Here is an 18408-nt window from a genome sequence, read left to right as displayed (position 1 = left end):
ACAGAGGACCACACGGCCCAGCTAACAGAGGACCACACGGCCCAGCTAACAGAGGACCACACGGCCCAGCTAACAGAGGACCACACGGCCCAGCTAACAGAGGACCACACGGCCCAGCTAACTGAGAACCCCCCATCAGCCCACCGGATAGTTCTCCTGACAACACACCCACTGAGGACAAACAAAGCCCAAGATTGTGCTCCTCATTGACTCAAATGGGAAAAACGTTGACGCAAGGAAACTTTTTTTAAACAGAAAGTGGCTAAACTCTTGTTTTCGAACACCCAGATTGCACTGGACCTGCTGTCTGGGGACCAACTAGGGTCACCCATCTACATCCTAATTCACACAGGCACAAATGACCTGATGGAAAGGGTGGCCACAGCCCTCCAGCGAGTAATTGAAAAAGCATCTTTATTTCTCATTCACTACCTCCCGAGTGGTTATCTCCACCCTGCTACCACGGAAATACTTTCACCCTGCCACCATACACTGTGCCTCAAAATCGAACATATATCAACAGCCTTTATGACTTCAACAGCCTTTATGACCAAGTCTACCTCTTCAACACAGCAGCAGTCACCACCTTTGACCAGGTCCACCACCTTTGACCACCTTTGACCAGGTCCACCACCTTTGACCAGGTCCACCACCTTTGACCAGGTCCACCACCTTTGACCAGGTCCACCACCTTTGACCAGGTCCACCACCTTTGACCAGGTCTGTCTCCTTTGCTATAGGTCCCTCAAACGCAGCCCCTGCAGCTCACACAGGAGCAAAAGATCAATTGACACACCGTCCAGACCAGTGAGACCTCCTCCAGGAGAACCTGCATCAAGAGGATCCCCCCCCAACCCCCCAAACCAACCTTAGCCACACCCCATATAGCCCCCCCCAGATCAGGCATATGCTCCTTCTGCCAACCAGGTGGTATGATAATCTGATATAGATCAGACCTAGACGCTACTAAATTAATCAGAACAGGAACATTTTACATTTGGCTCAAAATAAATAAGGAAATAATCTCAGAGAAAAATGTCCTCCTGTGTGCTACCTATATCCCCCCACTAGAATCCCCATACTTTAATCAAATCAAATTTTATTTGTCACATACACATGGTTAGCAGATGTTAATGCGAGTGTAGCGAAATGCGTGTGCTTCTAGTTCCGACAATGCAGTAATAACGAACAAGTAATCTAACTAACAATTCCAAAAAAAAAACTGTCTTATACACAGTGTAAGGGGATAAAGAATATGTACATAAGGATATATGAATGAGTGATGGTACAGAGCAGCATAGGCAAGATACAGTAGATGATATCGAGTACAGTATATACATATGAGATAAGTATGTAAACCAAGTGGCATAGTTAAAGTGGCTAGTGATACATGTATTACATAAGGATGCAGTCGATGATATAGAGTACAGTATCTACGTATGCATATGAGATGAATAATGTAGGGTAAGTAACATTATATAAGGTAGCATTGTTTAAAATGGCTAGTGATATATTTACATCATTTCCCATCAATTCCCATTATTAAATTGGCTGGAGTAGAGTCAGTGTCATTGACAGTGTGTTGGCAGTAGCCACTCAATGTTAGTGGTGGCTGTTTAACAGTCTGATGGCCTTGAGATAGAAGCTGTTTTTCAGTCTCTCGGTCCCAGCTTTGATGCACCTGTACTGACCTCGCCTTCTGGATGACAGCGGGGTGAACAGGCAGTGGCTCGGGTGGTTGATGTCCTTGATGATCTTTATGGCCTTCCTGTAGCATCGGGTGGTGTAGGTGTCCTGGAGGGCAGGTAGTTTGCCCCCGGTGATGCGTTGTGCAGACCTCACTACCCTCTGGAGAGCCTTACGGTTGAGGGCGGTGCAGTTGCCATACCAGGCGGTGATACAGCCCGCCAGGATGCTCTCGATTGTGCATCTGTAGAAGTTTGCTTTTGAGTGCTTTTGGTGACAAGCCGAATTTCTTCAGCCTCCTGAGGTTGAAGAGGCGCTGCTGCGCCTTCCTCACGATGCTGTCTGTGTGAGTGGACCAATTCAGTTTGTCAGTGATGTGTATGCCGAGGAACTTAAAACTTGCTACCCTCTCCACTACTGTTCCATCGATGTGGATGGGGGTGTTCCCTCTGCTGTTTCCTGAAGTCCACAATCTCCTTAGTTTTGTTGACGTTGAGTGTGAGGTTATTTTCTGACACCACACTCCGAGGGCCCTCACCTCCTCCCTGTAGGCCGTCTCGTCGTTGTTGGTAATCAAGCCTACCACTGTTGTGTCGTCCGCAAACTTGATGATTGAGTTGGAGCGTGCATGGCCACGCAGTCGTGGGTGAACAGGGAGTACAGGAGAGGGTTCAGAACGCACCCTTGTGGGGCCCCAGTGTTGAGGATCAGCGGGGAGGAGATGTTGTTGCCTACCCTCACCACCTGGGGGCGGCCCGTCAGGAAGTCCAGTACCCAGTTGCACAGGGCGGGGTCGAGACCCAGGGTCTCGAGCTTGATGACGAGCTTGGAGGGTACTATGGTGTTGAATGCCGAGCTGTAGTCGATGAACAGCATTCTCACATAGGTATTCCTCTTGTCCAGATGGGTTAGGGCAGTGTGCAGTGTGGTTGAGATTGCATCGTCTGTGGACCTATTTGGGCGGTAAGCAAATTGGAGTGGGTCAAGGGTGTCAGGTAGGGTGGAGGTGATATGGTCCTTGACTAGTCTCTCAAAGCACTTCATGATGACGGATGTGAGTGCTACGGGGCGGTAGTCGTTTAGCTCAGTTACCTTAGCTTTCTTGGGAACAGGAACAATGGTGGCCCTCTTGAAGCATGTGGGAACAGCAGACTGGTATAGGGATTGGTTGAATATGTCCGTAAACACACCGGCCAGCTGGTCTGCGCATGCTCTGAGGGCGCGGCTGGGGATGCCGTCTGGGCCTGCAGCCTTGCGAGGGTTAACACGTTTAAATGTCTTACTCACTTCGGCTGCAGTGAAGGAGAGACCGCATGTTTTCGTTGCAGGCCGTGTCAGTGGCACTGTATTGTCCTCAAAGCGGGCAAAAAGTTATTTAGTCTGCCTGGGAGCAAGACATCCTGGTCCGTGACTGGACTGGGTTTCTTCCTGTAGTCCGTGATTGACTGTAGACCCTGCCACATGCCTCTTGTTTCTGAGCCGTTGAATTGAGATTCTACTTTGTCTCTGTACTGGCGCTTAGCTTGTTTGATAGCCTTGCGGAGGGAATAGCTGCACTGTTTGTATTCAGTCATGTTACCAGACACCTTGCCCTGATTAAAAGCAGTGGTTCGTGCCTTCAGTTTCACACGAATGCTGCCATCAATCCACGGTTTCTGGTTAGGGAATGTTTTAATCGTTGCTATGGGAACGACATCTTCAACGCACGTTCTAATGAACTCGCACACCGTATCAGCGTATTCGTCAATGTTGTTGTCTGACGCAATACGAAACATCTCCCAGTCCACGTGATGGAAGCAGTCTTGGAGTGTGGAGTCAGCTTGGTCGGACCAGCGTTGGACAGACCTCAGCGTGGGAGCTTCTTGTTTTAGTTTCTGTCTGTAGGCAGGGATCAACAAAATGGAGTCGTGGTCAGCTTTTCTGAAAGGGGGCGGGGCAGGGCCTTATATGCGTCGCGGAATTTAGAGTAACAATGATCCAGGGTCTTTCCACCCCTGGTTGCGCAATCGATATGCTGATAAAATTTAGGGAGTCTTGTTTTCAGATTAGCCTTGTTAAAACCCCAGCTACAATGAATGCAGCCTCCGGATAAATCGTTTCCAGTTTGCAGAGAGTTAAATAAAGTTTGTTCAGAGCCATCGATGTGTCTGCTTGGGGGGATATATACGGCTGTGATTATAATCGAAGAGAATTCTCTTGGTAGATAATGCGGTCTACATTTGATTGTGAGGAATTCTAAAATCAGGTGAACAGAAGGATTTGAGTTCCTGTATGTTTCTTTCATCACACCATGTCACGTTGGCCATAAGGCATACGCCCCCGCCCCTCTTCTTACCAGAAAGATGTTTGTTTCTGTCGGCGCGATGCGTGGAGAAACCCGCTGGCTGCACCGCTTCGGATTGCGTCTCTCCAGTGAGCCATGTTTCCGTGAAGCAGAGAACGTTACAGTCTCTGATGTCCCTCTGGAATGCTACCCTTGCTCGGATTTCATCAACCTTGTTGTCAAGAGACTGGACATTGACAAGAAGAATGCTAGGGTGTGGTGCACGATGTGCCCGTCTCCGGAGTCTGACCAGAAGACTGCTTCATTTCCCTCTTTTTCTGAGTCGTTTTTTTTTGGTCGCTGCATGTGATCCACTCCGTTACACTGGTTGTAAGGCAGAACACAGGATCCGCATCACGAAAAACATATTCTTGGTCGTACTGATGGTGAGTTGACGCTGATCTTATATTCAGTAGTTCTTCTCGGCTGTATGTAATGAAACCTAAGATGACCTGGGGTACTAATGTAAGAAATAACACGTAAAAAAAAAAAAAACTGCATAGTTTCCTAGGAACGCGAAGCGAGGCGGCCATCTCTGTCGGCGGCGCCGGAAGTACTGGCCCAGGGACATGTAGTCAATGTAAACTTCGGCACACAGAAGGGGACACCCCTCCCCCATATGCCCCCTTGGTAGGTACACCTATAGATCATCAGTAGAAAGCCTAAACAGTATATTTGACCTCTCAGCTCAAATCAAACAATTTCAAGCAGACAACCTAAGAAAATGACCAACAATGACAAATGGTTTGATAAAGAATGAAAAAACCTAAGAAAGAAATTGAGAAAACAATCCAACCCAAAACATAGAGACCCAGAAAACCTGAGTCTACGCCTTCACTGTGGTGAATCACTAAAACAATACAGAAATACACTACGGAAAAAGAAGGAACATCACGTCAGAAATCTGCTCAATGTAATTGAAGAATCCATAGACTCTAACCACTTCTGGGAAAATTGGAAAACACGAAACAAACATGAATATTATATACTATATATCCAAAACGGAGAAATAAACCTTCTCTTTTTTCTTCTTGCAGGAAATCTCAATTCAATGTCAATTTAATGTTGTTTACATTGACAAAGAAGAGAAAGATGGTGAAATAAACAAAAGAAAATTAAGAATAAATAATAGTTCCAAAAGAGTAGAGGCATTTTAAATGTCATATTATCTGTCTATCCCTCTCTGTCTCTCTCTCTCTCTCTCAATTAAATTCAATTCAATTCAAGGGCTTTATTGGCATGGGAAACATGTGTTAACATTGCCAAAGCAAGTGAGGTAGATAATAGTGAATATGTAAAGTGAAAAACAATACAAATGAACAGTAAACATTACACATACAGAAGTTTCAAAACAATAAAGACATTACAAACGTCATATTATATATGTACAGTGTTTTAACAATGTACAAATGGTTAAAGGACACAAGATAAAATAAATAAGCATAAATATGGGTTGTATTTACAATGGTGTTTGTTCTTCACTGGTTGCCCTTTTCTCATGGCAACAGGTCACACATCTTGTTGCTGTGATGGAACACTGTGGAATTTCACCCAGTAGATATGGGAGTTTTTTCAAAATTGGATTTGTTTTCAAATTCTTTGTGTATCTGTGTAATCTGAGGGAAATATGTCTCTCTAATATGGTCATACATTTGGCAGGAGATTAGGTAGTGCAGCTTAGTTTCCACCTCATTTTGTGGGCAGTGAGCACATAGCCTGTCTTCTCTGTTTTCACCATGTCTGCCTCGGTGGCCTTTCTCAATAGCAAGGCTATGCACACTGAGTCTGTACATAGTCAAAGCTTTCCTTAATTTTGGGTCAGTCACAGTGGTCAGGTATTCTGCCGCTGTGTACTCTCTGTGTAGGGCCAAATAGCATTCTAGTTTGCTCTGTTTTTTTTGTTAATTCTTTCCAATGTGTCAAGTAATTATCTTTTTGTTTTCTCATGATTTGGTTGGGTCTAATTGCGCTGTTGTCCTGTGGCTCTGTAGGGTGTGTTTGTGTTTGTGAACAGAGCCCCAGGACCAGCTTGCTTAGGGGACTCTTCTCCAGGTTCATCTCTCTGTAGGTGATGGCTTTGTTATGGAAGGTTTGGGAATCGCTTCCTTTTAGGTGGTTATAGAATTTAACGGCTCTTTTCTGGATTTTGATCATTAGTGGGTATCGGCCTAATTCTGCTCTGCATGCATTATTTGGTGTTCTACGTTGTACACGGAGGATATTTTTGCAGAATTCTGCGTGCAGAGTCTCAATTTGGTGTTTGTCCCATTTTGTGAAGTTTTGGTTGGTGAGCGGACCCCAGACCTCATAACCATAAAGGGCATTGGGTTCTATGACTGATTCAAGTATATTTAGCCAAATCCTAATTGGTATGTTGAAATTTATGTTCCTTTTGATGGCATATAATGCCCTTCTTGCCTTGTCTCTCAGATCGTTCACAGCTTTGTGGAAGTTACCTGTGGCGCTGATGTTTAGGCCAAGGTATGTATAGTTTTGTGTGTGCTCTAGGGCAACAGTGTCTAGATAGAATTTGTATTTGTGGTCCTGGTGACTGGACCTTTTTTGGAACACCATTATTTTGGTCTTACTGAGATTTACTGTCAGGGCCCAGGTCTGACAGAATCTGTGCATAAGATCTAGGTGCTGCTGTAGGCCCTCCTTGGTTGGTGACAGAAGCACCAGATCATCAGCAAACATTTGACTTCGGATTCTAGCAGGGGGAGGCCGGGTGCTGCAGACTTTTATAGTGCCAGCGCCAATTCGTTGATATATATGTTGAAGAGGGTGGGGCTTAAGCTGCATTCCTGTCTAACCCCACGACCCTGTGTGAAGAAATTAGTGTGTTTTTTGCCAATTTTAACCGCACATTTGTTGTTTGTGTACATGGATTTTATAATGTCGTATGTTTTACCCCCAACACCACTTTCCATCAGTTTGTAAAGCAGACCCTCATGCCAAATTGAGTCGAAGGCTTTTTTGAAATCAACAAAGCATGTTTGTTTGGTTGTCAATTAGGGTGTGCAGGGTGAATACATGGTCTGTTGTACGGTAATTTGGTAAAAAGCAAATTTGACATTTGCTCAGTACATTGTTTTCATTGAGGAAATGTACGAGTCTGCTGTTAATGATAATGCAGAGGATTTTCCCAAGGTTACTGTTGACACATTCCACGGTAGTTATTGGGGTCAAATTTGTCTCCACTTTTGTGGATTGGGGTGATCAGTCCTTGGTTCCAAATATTGGAACTCTCAAATGTCATATTATATATATATATATATATATGTTTTAACAATGTACAAATGGTTAAAGGACACAAGATAAAATAAATACGCATAAATATGGGTTGTATTTACAATGGTGTGTTTTCTCGTGGCAACAGGTCACACATCTTGCTGCTGTGATGGAACACTGTGGAATTTCACCCAGTAGATATGGGAGTCTCTCTCTCTCTCTCCCCCCTCATTTCCTCTCTTTCTCAAAAGACCTCATCGTGTGTGTGTGTGTGTGTGTATAGAGGTGTTTATTTGGTTGTGGGACCAAGCCAGACCAGAAGGTGTGAATGATGGGAGGACTGGGAGGTGATCACACAGCTCCCTGTCTGTCAGTGGTTGTCCCGGTCGATGGGCTCACGCTACATTTGTGTGGGAATGGCGTGTCCGTCCTAGCAGCCTGTCAGGCGGTGTGTAACCGTGGGAACGGAGCACGCTCAGATAAAGCAGCAACAGAAAGGTCTCACCAAATTGTGAAATTTACTTCAAAGTTTAGGCATTAAATTCAAATGGTTAATTAAGTTACCCCTCCCCGGCTTCGTCAGGTTGTCTATTAAGCTATATGGAATTGTTTTAGGATCATTTTTCTATCTCGTTTTGAATTTTAAGACCCCTTGAAATATCAAAAATCTATATATGAAATGTATTTGATTAAATATTATTTTGGGCCTTACTGCTATTAGTAAATATAAACACATTGAATCACAGTGTCCTTGTGGGGGGTGTGGACTGTTCTGGGAGGTGTGAGGGTGTTCTGCAGGGGGTGTGGGGATGTGGGGAGTTCTAGGTGGTGTGGGGGTGTGGGATGTAATTGTAGGTGTGGGGGTGTGGGGTGTTATGGGGAGGTGTGGGGGTCTAGGGTGTGTGGCTGTGTTGTAGGGTGTGTGGCTGTGTTGTAGGGTGTGTGTTTGTGTTGTAGGGGTGTGTTTGTGTTGTAGGGGTGTGTTTGTGTTGTAGGGGTGTGTTTGTGTTGTAGGGGGTGTGTTTGTGTTGTAGGGGTGTGTTTGTGTTGTAGGGGGTGTGTTTGTGTTGTAGGGGTGTGTTTGTGTTGTAGGGGTGTGTTTGTGTTGTAGGGGTGTGTTTGTGTTGTAGGGGTGTGTTTGTGTTGTAGGGGTGTGGGGGTTCGGTGGTTCTCTGGGGGGGGTGTGGCTGTGTTGTAGGGGTGTGTTTGTGTTGTAGGGGTGTGGGGTGTTCTAGGGGTGTGGTGGTTTTCTGGGGGTGTGGTGGTTTTCTGGGGGTGTGGCTGTGTTGTAGGGGGTGCGTTTGTGTTCTAGGGGTGTGGGGTGTTCTAGGGGGTGTGGGGTGTTCTAGGGGGTGGGGTTTTTCTTAAGGTGTGGGGGTGTTGTAGGGGGTGTGGGGGAGGTTACAGGCACCGAGGGAGTAGAGACAGATGGTGAGACGCTGGTCAGCGTTAAACAGCCAGAGACTATTAAAACACGAGGGGATAACCATGTGGCACATAAACATAAACACATAAATGTAAACACACACATAAACATAAACACATAAATGTAAACACACACACACACACACACAAACACATAAACGTAAACACACACACATAAACATAAACATAAACATAAACATAAACACACACACATAAACATACACTCCATATACTCCTCAACACTGGGGCCCCACAAGGGTGCGTTCTGAGCCCCCTCCTGTACTCCCTGTTCACCCACGACTGCGTGGCCACGCACGCCTCCAACTCAATCATCAAGTTTGCGGACGACACAACAGTGGTAGGCTTGATTACCAACAACGACGAGACGGCCTACAGGGAGGAGGTGAGGGCCCTCGGAGTGTGGTGTCAGGAAAATAACCTCACACTCAACGTCAACAAAACTAAGGAGATGATTGTGGACTTCAGGAAACAGCAGAGGGAACACCCCCATCCACATCGATGGAACAGTAGTGGAGAGGGTAGCAAGTTTTAAGTTCCTCGGCATACACATCACTGACAAACTGAATTGGTCCACTCACACAGACAGCATCGTGAGGAAGGCGCAGCAGCGCCTCTTCAACCTCAGGAGGCTGAAGAAATTCGGCTTGTCACCAAAAGCACTCACAAACTTCTACAGATGCACAATCGAGAGCATCCTGGCGGGCTGTATCACCGCCTGGTATGGCAACTGCACCGCCCTCAACCGTAAGGCTCTCCAGAGGGTAGTGAGGTCTGCACAACGCATCACCGGGGGCAAACTACCTGCCCTCCAGGACACCTACACCACCCGATGCTACAGGAAGGCCATAAAGATCATCAAGGACATCAACCACCCGAGCCACTGCCTGTTCACCCCGCTGTCATCCAGAAGGCGAGGTCAGTACAGGTGCATCAAAGCTGGGACCGAGAGACTGAAAAACAGCTTCTATCTCAAGGCCATCAGACTGTTAAACAGCCACCACTAACATTGAGTGGCTACTGCCAACACACTGTCAATGACACTGACTCTACTCCAGCCACTTTAATCATGGGAATTGATGGGAAATTATGTAAATATATCACTAGCCACTTTAAACAATGCTACCTTATATAATGTTACTTACCCTACATTGTTCATCTCATATGCATACGTTGATACTGTACTCTATATCATCGACTGCATCCTTATGTAATACATGTATCACTAGCCACTTTAACTATGCCACTTGGATTACATACTTATCTCATATGTATATACTGTACTCGATATCATCTACTGTATCTTGCCTATGCTGCTCTGTACCATCACTCATTCATATATCCTTATGTACATATTCTTTATCCCCTTACACTGTGTATAAGACAGTAGTTTTTTTTTTTTTTGGAATTGTTAGTTAGATTACTTGCTCGTTATTACTGCATTGTCGGAACTAGAAGCACAAGCATTTCGCTACACTCGCATTAACATCTGCTAACCATGTGTATGTGACAAATAAAATTTGATTTGATTTGATTTATACACACATAAACATACACACACATAAACATACACACACATAAACATACACACACATAAACATACACACACATAAACATACACACACATAAACATAAACATAAACATAAACATAAACACACACACATAACACACACATACACATAAACACACACACATAAACACACACATAAACATAAACACCGGCGCTGAAAGAGATGGCCGCCTCGCTTCGCGTTCCTAGGAAACTGTGCAGTTTTTTGTTTTTTTTACGTGTTATTTCTGACATTAGTACCCCAGGTCATTTTAGGTTTCATTACATACAGTCGAGAAGAACTACTGAATATAAGATCAGCGTCAACTCACCATCAGTACGACCAAGAATATGATTTTCACGAAGAGGATCCTGTGTTCTGCCTTTCAACCAGGACAACGGAATGGATCCTATGCGGCGACCCAAAAAAATGACTCCGTAAAAGAGGGAAACGAGGCGGTCTTCTGGTCAGACTCCGGAGACGGGCACATCGTGCACCACTCCCTAGCATTCTTCTCGCCAATGTCCAGGATCTTGACAACAAGGTTGATGAAATCCGAGCAAGGGTAGCATTCCAGAGGGACATCAGACTGTAACGTTCTTTGCTTCACGGAAACATGGCTCACTGGGGAGACGCTATCCGAGGCGGTGCAGCCAACGGGTTTCTCCACGCATCGCGCCGACAGAAACAAACATCTTTCTGGTAAGAAGAGGGGCGGGGGCGTATGCCTTATGGCCAACGTGACATGGTGTGATGAAAGAAACATACAGGAACTCAAATCCTTCTGTTCACCTGATTTAGAATTCCTCACAATCAAATGTCGACCACATTATCTACCAAGAGAATGCTCTTCGATTATAATCACAGCCGTATATATCCCCCCCCAAGCAGACACATCTATGGCTCTAAACAAACTTTATTTGACTCTTTGCAAACTGGAATCCATTTATCCGGAGGCTGCATTCATTGTAGCTGGGGATTTTAACAAGGCTAATCTGAAAACAAGACTCCTTAAATTTTATCAGCATATCGATTGCGCAACCAGGGGCGGAAAAACCTTGGATCATTGTTACTCTAACTTCCACGACACATATAAGGCCCTGCCCCGCCCTCCTTTCGGAAAAGCTGACCACGACTCCATTTTGTTGATCCCTGCCTACAGACAGAAACTAAAAAAGAAGCTCCCACGCTGAGGTCTGTTCAACGCTGGTCTGACCAAGCTGACTCCAAGACTGCTTCCATCACGTGGACTGGGAGATGTTTCGTATTGCGTCAGATAACAACATTGACGAATACGCTGATTCGGTGTGCGAGTTCATTAGAACGTGCGTTGAAGATGTCGTTCCCATAGCAACGATTAAAACATTCCCTAACCAGAAACCGTGGATTCATGGCAGCATTCGCGTGAAACTGAAAGCGCGAACCACTGCTTTTAAATCAGGGCAAGGTGACTGGTAACCTGACCGAAAACAAACAGTGTGCAGCTATTCCCTCCGCAAGGCTATCAAACAAGCTAAGCGCCAGTACAGAGACAAAGTAGAATCTCAATCCAACGGCTCAGACACAAGAGATGTGTGGCAGGGTCTACAGTCAATCACGGACTACAAGAAGAAAACCAGCCCAGTCACGGACCAGGATGTCTTGCTCCCAGGCAGACTAAATAACTTTTTTGCCCGCTTTGAGGACAACACAGTGCCACTGACACGGCCTGCAACGAAAACATGCGGACTCTCCTTCACTGCAGCCGAGGTGAGTAAGACATTTAAACGTGTTAACCCTCGCAAGGCTGCAGGCCCAGACGGCATCCCCAGCCGCGCCCTTAGAGCATGCGCAGACCAGCTGGCCGGTGTGTTTACGGACATATTCAATCAATCCCTATACCAGTCTGCTGTTCCCACATGCTTCAAGAGGGCCACCATTGTTCCTGTTCCCAAGAAAGCTAAGGTAACTGAGCTAAACGACTACCGCCCCGTAGCACTCACTTCCGCCATCATGAAGTGCTTTGAGAGACTAGTCAAGGACCATATCTCCTCCACCCTACCTGACACCCTAGACTCACTCCAATTTGCTTACCGCCCAAATTGGTCCACAGACGATGCAATCTCAACCACACTGCACACTGCCCTAACCCATCTGGACAAGAGGAATACCTATGTGAGAATGCTGTTCATCGACTACAGCTCGGCATTCAACACCATAGTACCCTCCAAGCTCGAGACCCTGGGTCTCGACCCCGCCCTGTGCAACTGGGTACTGGACTTCCTGACGGGCCGCCCCCAGGTGGTGAGGGTTGGCAACAACATCTCCACCCCGCTGATCCTCAACACTGGGGCCCCACAAGGGTGCGTTCTGAGCCCTCTCCTGTACTCCCTGTTCACCCACGACTGCGTGGCCACGCACGCCTCCAACTCAATCATCAAGTTTGCGGACGACACAGTGGTAGGCTTGATTACCAACAACGACGAGACGGCCTACAGGGAGGAGGTGAGGGCCCTCGGAGTGTGGTGTCAGGAAAATAACCTCAGTCAACAAAACTAAGGAGATGATTGTGGACTTCAGGAAACAGCAGAGGGAACACCCCCCTATCCACATCGATGGAACAGGAGTGGAGAGGGTAGCAAGTTTTAAGTTCCTCGGCATACACATCACAGACAAACTGAATTGGTCCACTCACACAGACAGCATCGTGAAGGCGCAGCAGCGCCTCTTCAACCTCAGGAGGCTGAAGAAATTCAGCTTGTCACCAAAAGCGCTCACAAACTTCTACAGATGCACAATCGAGAGCATCCTGGCGGGCTGCATCACCGCCTGGTACGGCAACTGCTCCGCCCACAACCGTAAGGCTCTCCAGAGGGTAGTGAGGTCTGCACAAAGCATCACCGGGGGCAAACTACCTGCCCTCCAGGACACCTACACCACCCGATGTTACAGGAAGGCCATAAAGATCATCAAGGACAACAACCACCCGAGCCACTGCCTGTTCACCCCGCTATCATCCAGAAGGCGAGGTCAGTACAGGTGCATCAAAGCTGGGACCGAGAGACTGAAAAACAGCTTCTATCTCAAGGCCATCAGACTGTTAAACAGCCACCACTAACATTGAGTGGCTGCTGCCAACACACTGACACTGACTCAACTCCAGCCACTTTAATAATGGGAATTGATGGGAAATGTAAAATATATCACTAGCCACCTTAAACAATGCTACCTAATATAATGTTACATACCCTACATTATTCATCTCATATGCATACGTATATACTGTACTCTATATCACACACATCCTTAGGCATCCTTATGTAATACATGTAACACTAGCCACTTTAACTATGCCACTTTGTTTACATACTCATCTCATATGTATATACACTGTACTCGATACCATCTACTGCATCTTGCCTATGCTGCTCTGTACCATCACTCATTCATATATCTTTATGTACATATTCTTTATCCCCTTACACTGTGTATAAGACAGTAGTTTTGAAATTGTTAGTTAGATTACTTGGTTATTACTGCATTGTCGGAACTAGAAGCACAAGCATTTCGCTACACTCGCATTATCATCTGCTAACCATGTATATGTGACAAATAAAATTAGATTTGACACACATAAACATAAACACACACATAAACATAAACACACACACATAAACATAAACACTGTGGCAAACCTCTTCAAGGTTAGGAGCGTTTGTCACAAACTAAGTGGTAAACTGTCACCAAATCACACAAGAATGAGGACAGTACCTGTGTGTTTGTTTCTCTGTCCTGGTCCACCCAGGCCGTAGGCGAGGTCAAGGATAGCAGGGTTCGGTACACGAATCGGGTTCTCGGTAGGTCCAAGTCCGAAACAATCCAGCTCATACACAGTAAATCCAGCCAATTTCTATAGTCTCTTTCTCTATTGTTCATAGCTCCTTCCAGCACTCTCTCTTCCTCTTCCTGGTTTTTCTTGACCCTTTATCTGTGGGTCAGCTCCACCTTCTGAGGGTTCCCCTTGCTTCTGGGACTTGTAGTTTTGGCGGTCGGCCATTTTGTGATCTGTAGTTCTGACAGGGGTGGCCATTTTAGTGATCGGGCAGAGCCCGTTTATTAGTTCTGCTCTCACATATCTGCCACTTATCACTCGACCCCCTTCTTTGCCACAACACACACACATAAACACACACAGTTACGAATCCCTTTTGGCCCGACAGTCTAGGGGGGATGGTAATGAGACCCGTAACATAACTCATGCAAATTATTATTGTGACAAAGTAAAAGTGTGAACGAAATAACCACGACAACAGAAATCTACCGTCAAACTCCAGGTTTATTTATAAACACACGGTAATGGGGGGAGCAGGAAAAGGGGCTGAGCTGGACCCAAGGAAAGAAATAATAAATATACAAAAACACCCCTAAGCTAGACTAGCCTACTTTAACAACAGCTAACTAACTAAAAATACAGTGGGTGGTCCGCCCAGTTCTAACTAGTGTATTTAACAAAGTTCACCTACGGGTAGTGTATGCCCATGGGCGACTTGTCTTGGTTTCCCCCTTTTCCCACCAGCAACAAACAAACACCATAACCAAAAACAATACTCACAGGTGATGACAAAGTGATTTGGAGGGGCTCAAACAAAAGAGAGGTTAAGACACAAAGCGAGAGTGAAACACAGAGACCTACAGGCATGGCATTTACAGAGAGATTGAGCTCTAGAGCAAACAAATGATGGGGATTTTAAACCAACTGTGATAGGGTAGGAAATAGGAGGAGGTGTGTCTTCTGATTGATGATTGATTGTTGACTGATTGGGGAGTGATGATTTTCACCTGTGAGGGGAGAAGGAGAGAAAAGAAACACACAGGATAACTGTATCCGTAACACTCCCACCCTTAAAAGAGCAACCCTAGGTGTTGCGACTACAGTATTTCCATGAATACACACAACAAAGCAACAACCTTGCAAAACATACAGAAATCATTTTCACACACACGAGACAAAGCATTTGCCAACACATTATCAGAACCCTTTTTGTGGCGGATCTCCAAATTATAATTTTGTACAATCAGCGCCCAACGCATAAGGCGCTGGTTCTGGTTGTACATTCGGTGGAGAAAAACTAAGGGGTTATGGTCAGTATATACAATCACGGGTAGGGCACTGGAACCAATATATACTTCAAAGTATTGCAGAGCCAACAACAAAGCAAGAGCTTCTTGTTCTATTGTCGCATAGTTTGTTTGACATTTATTACATTTACGGGAAAAATAACAAACGGGATGATCCACTCCACTCTTGTCCAACTGCAGTAGAACAGACCCAGCACCTCTGGCACTAGCATCTACCTCAAGTTTGAACGGTTGTTCAAAATCTGGAGCAGCAAGTACAGGTGTACTACATAAGAGTGCTTTCGCTGATTCAAAAGCTCTCTTACAATCAGGGGACCACACAAATGGTCTTGCCGTACTAAGCAAATCGGTCAATGGAGCAACTACCGCAGAGAAATTTTTACAGAAGCTACGGTAGTAGCCAACCATCCTTAAAAAGCGGCGTAGCTCTCGTCTGGTGATAGGTGCAGGCAATGCAGTTATAGCCAAGACCTTGGCATCAACAGGGCGCACCTGTCCATGGCCAACCTCTTTACCGAGATAGGTAACAGTAGCCTTCCCAAACTCGCACTTTGCCAAGTTCAGGGTTAGAGAAGCAGCTGCCAACCGTTCACATACTACCCTCAGCGAGTCAACATGATCTGACCACTCAGACGAATAAATCACTAGGTCATCAAGGTATGCACTACAATTAGGAACGCCAGCTAATACGGAGTTAACCAGTCGTTGGAAGGTGGCTGGTGCATTTCGCATCCCAAAAGCCATGACTGAGTACTGTAGGAAGTTGTCTGGGGTCACAAAGGCAGAAATCTCAGAAGCACGTGAAGTTAACGGAACCTGCCAGTAACCTTTTAAGAGGTCTAACTTAGTTACATACTTAGCAGCACCAATAGTGTCGATACAGTCGTCCAGTCGGGGTAACGGGAACGAATCTGGCATTGTGACAGAATTTATCTTTCGATAATCCGTACATAACCTGGATGTACCATCAGGTTTAGGAACCAAAATGCAAGGAGAACTCCAAGGGCTGGATCTTGGCGTAGCCAGGTCATTCTCCAACAAATATTTCACCTCATCCCTCATTATCTTCCTCTTGGAAGCGTTGATACGATATGGGTTTTGTTTGATGTAGCATTTCCAACATTAATGTCATGTTCCAACACATTGGTGCGAGTAGGAACGTCATTAAAGAGACATGGAAAACTGTGTAGTAGCCTCACAATATCATTGGCCTGTCCATCCGTTAAATGAACCAGACCGGATTGGATAGACAGCAGCATTTCTGAGTTGGGCAATCTAACACACTGCTGTTGAGTGTTGCGCAACTCCAATCCATCATCATCATCAATATCAATATGACAGTCCACTATGATAGCAGTAGTAGCAGAGGAGACCGCAGTACCTTCCTCTGTTTTTGAACTCTCTAACTGTGTGATGGGTCGGGTGTGGTAAGCTTTCAACATGTTAATGTGACACACACGAGATTGGCGTTGTCTATCAGGAGTTTGAAGCACAGTCAGTTTCACTTATTTTCTTTTCAATTAAATAAGGACCAGAGAAACGAGCTGACAGTGAAGATCCTGGAACAGGTAATAACACCAGTACTTGGTCACCTGGCTGTAGTGGACGAGAAACAGCCTCTTTATCATAGTGTCTTTTCATGCTCCTCTGTGAGGAAGACAGAGCTTCCTTTGCGAGAGCACAAGCTTGGTGTAGGCGCTCACGAAAGCGACTAACGTAGTCCAACACATTCTCATCTCTGGTACACAACTCTTGGGACAAGAACTGTTCTTTAAGGACTTTCATTGGTCCGCTCACTGTATGACCAAACACTAGTTCAGCCGGGCTGAACCCTATAGACTCCTGCACAGTTTCACGAGCAGCAAACAAAACTAGAGGAACTCCCTCATCCCAATCTTTCTCAGATTCCAAACAATATTTACGTAGCATAGACTTCAGTGTCTGATGCCATCTTTCAAGCGCACCCTGAGACTCTGGGTGATAGGCGCTTGACACACGGTGCGTAATTGACAAGGATTTTAACACCTGCTTGAAGAGCTTGGATAGGAAATTGGTACCTTGATCGCTTTGTACCACCTTAGGTAACCCGAATGTCGTGAATAATTTTATTAAGGCTTTACTCACTACCGGGGCTGTAATCCTTCTCAGAGGAATGGCCTCGCGGTATCTTGTAGCCATACACATTATCGTTAACAAAAACTGGTTACCCGATTTTGTCTTCGGTAACGGTCCGACACAATCAACCACCACATGCTCGAATGGTTCACCTATAACAGGTATGGGACAATGAGGAGCGGGAGGAATAACCTGATTTCGGTTTTCCTGTTATCTGACATGTGTGGCATGTCCGACAGAACTGAGCCACATCTTGTTTTAAACCCGGCCAAAAGAAATGTTGAAGGATCCGATCATAAGTTTTTGTGATTCCTAAATGACCAGACCACTGGTGATCATGAGCAAGGGATAACACATTTTGTCGAAAGGCTGTAGGAATCACTATTTGGTAAACAGCATTCCAATCTCCATCCGCGTCAACATGGGATTTCTATTTACGCATGAGGAGATTACCATCAATGAAGTAAGCCACGTTCTTCTTCTTCACATCTTCCAATGAGACAACACTAGAAAAACATTTAGCAAGCTTGTTGTCAACCTTTTGGTTAGCAATCAGCTGCTCACGAGTGACTGGTAACTGTATTGCCTCAGCAATAAGTTCAACGTTCTTTGATTCTTTCCTGGGCTGTTTGTCAGAGGTGATCAGCTTCTCAGAGGTATCACACAATCCATCTTCTTGATCAACCTCTTTGAACAGAACAGTGTTCGACAAATCTATCACGTCACCCTCTTGTAGTGCCTGAGCACGAGTGACAGCACAAGCGGGGAACACATGTGGATAACTCTGTGCCAGCTCATTCGAGAGAGTGGTCACTTTTATCCAATACTTCCAATACGGGTACTACGTTTCCTCCGGCAATATCTTTACCCATTATAAAGGTCACACCTTTCACTGGCAACATAGGACGTACCCCCACTCTGAATATTCCACTGATTAACTC

The sequence above is a fragment of the Oncorhynchus tshawytscha genome, unplaced genomic scaffold, assembly GCF_018296145.1.
Source record: "Oncorhynchus tshawytscha isolate Ot180627B unplaced genomic scaffold, Otsh_v2.0 Un_contig_4774_pilon_pilon, whole genome shotgun sequence".
NCBI classification, from domain to species: Eukaryota; Metazoa; Chordata; class Actinopteri; order Salmoniformes; family Salmonidae; genus Oncorhynchus; species Oncorhynchus tshawytscha.
The sequence above is the reverse complement of the archived record's forward strand: the minus strand, read 5'-3'. Positions refer to the sequence as shown.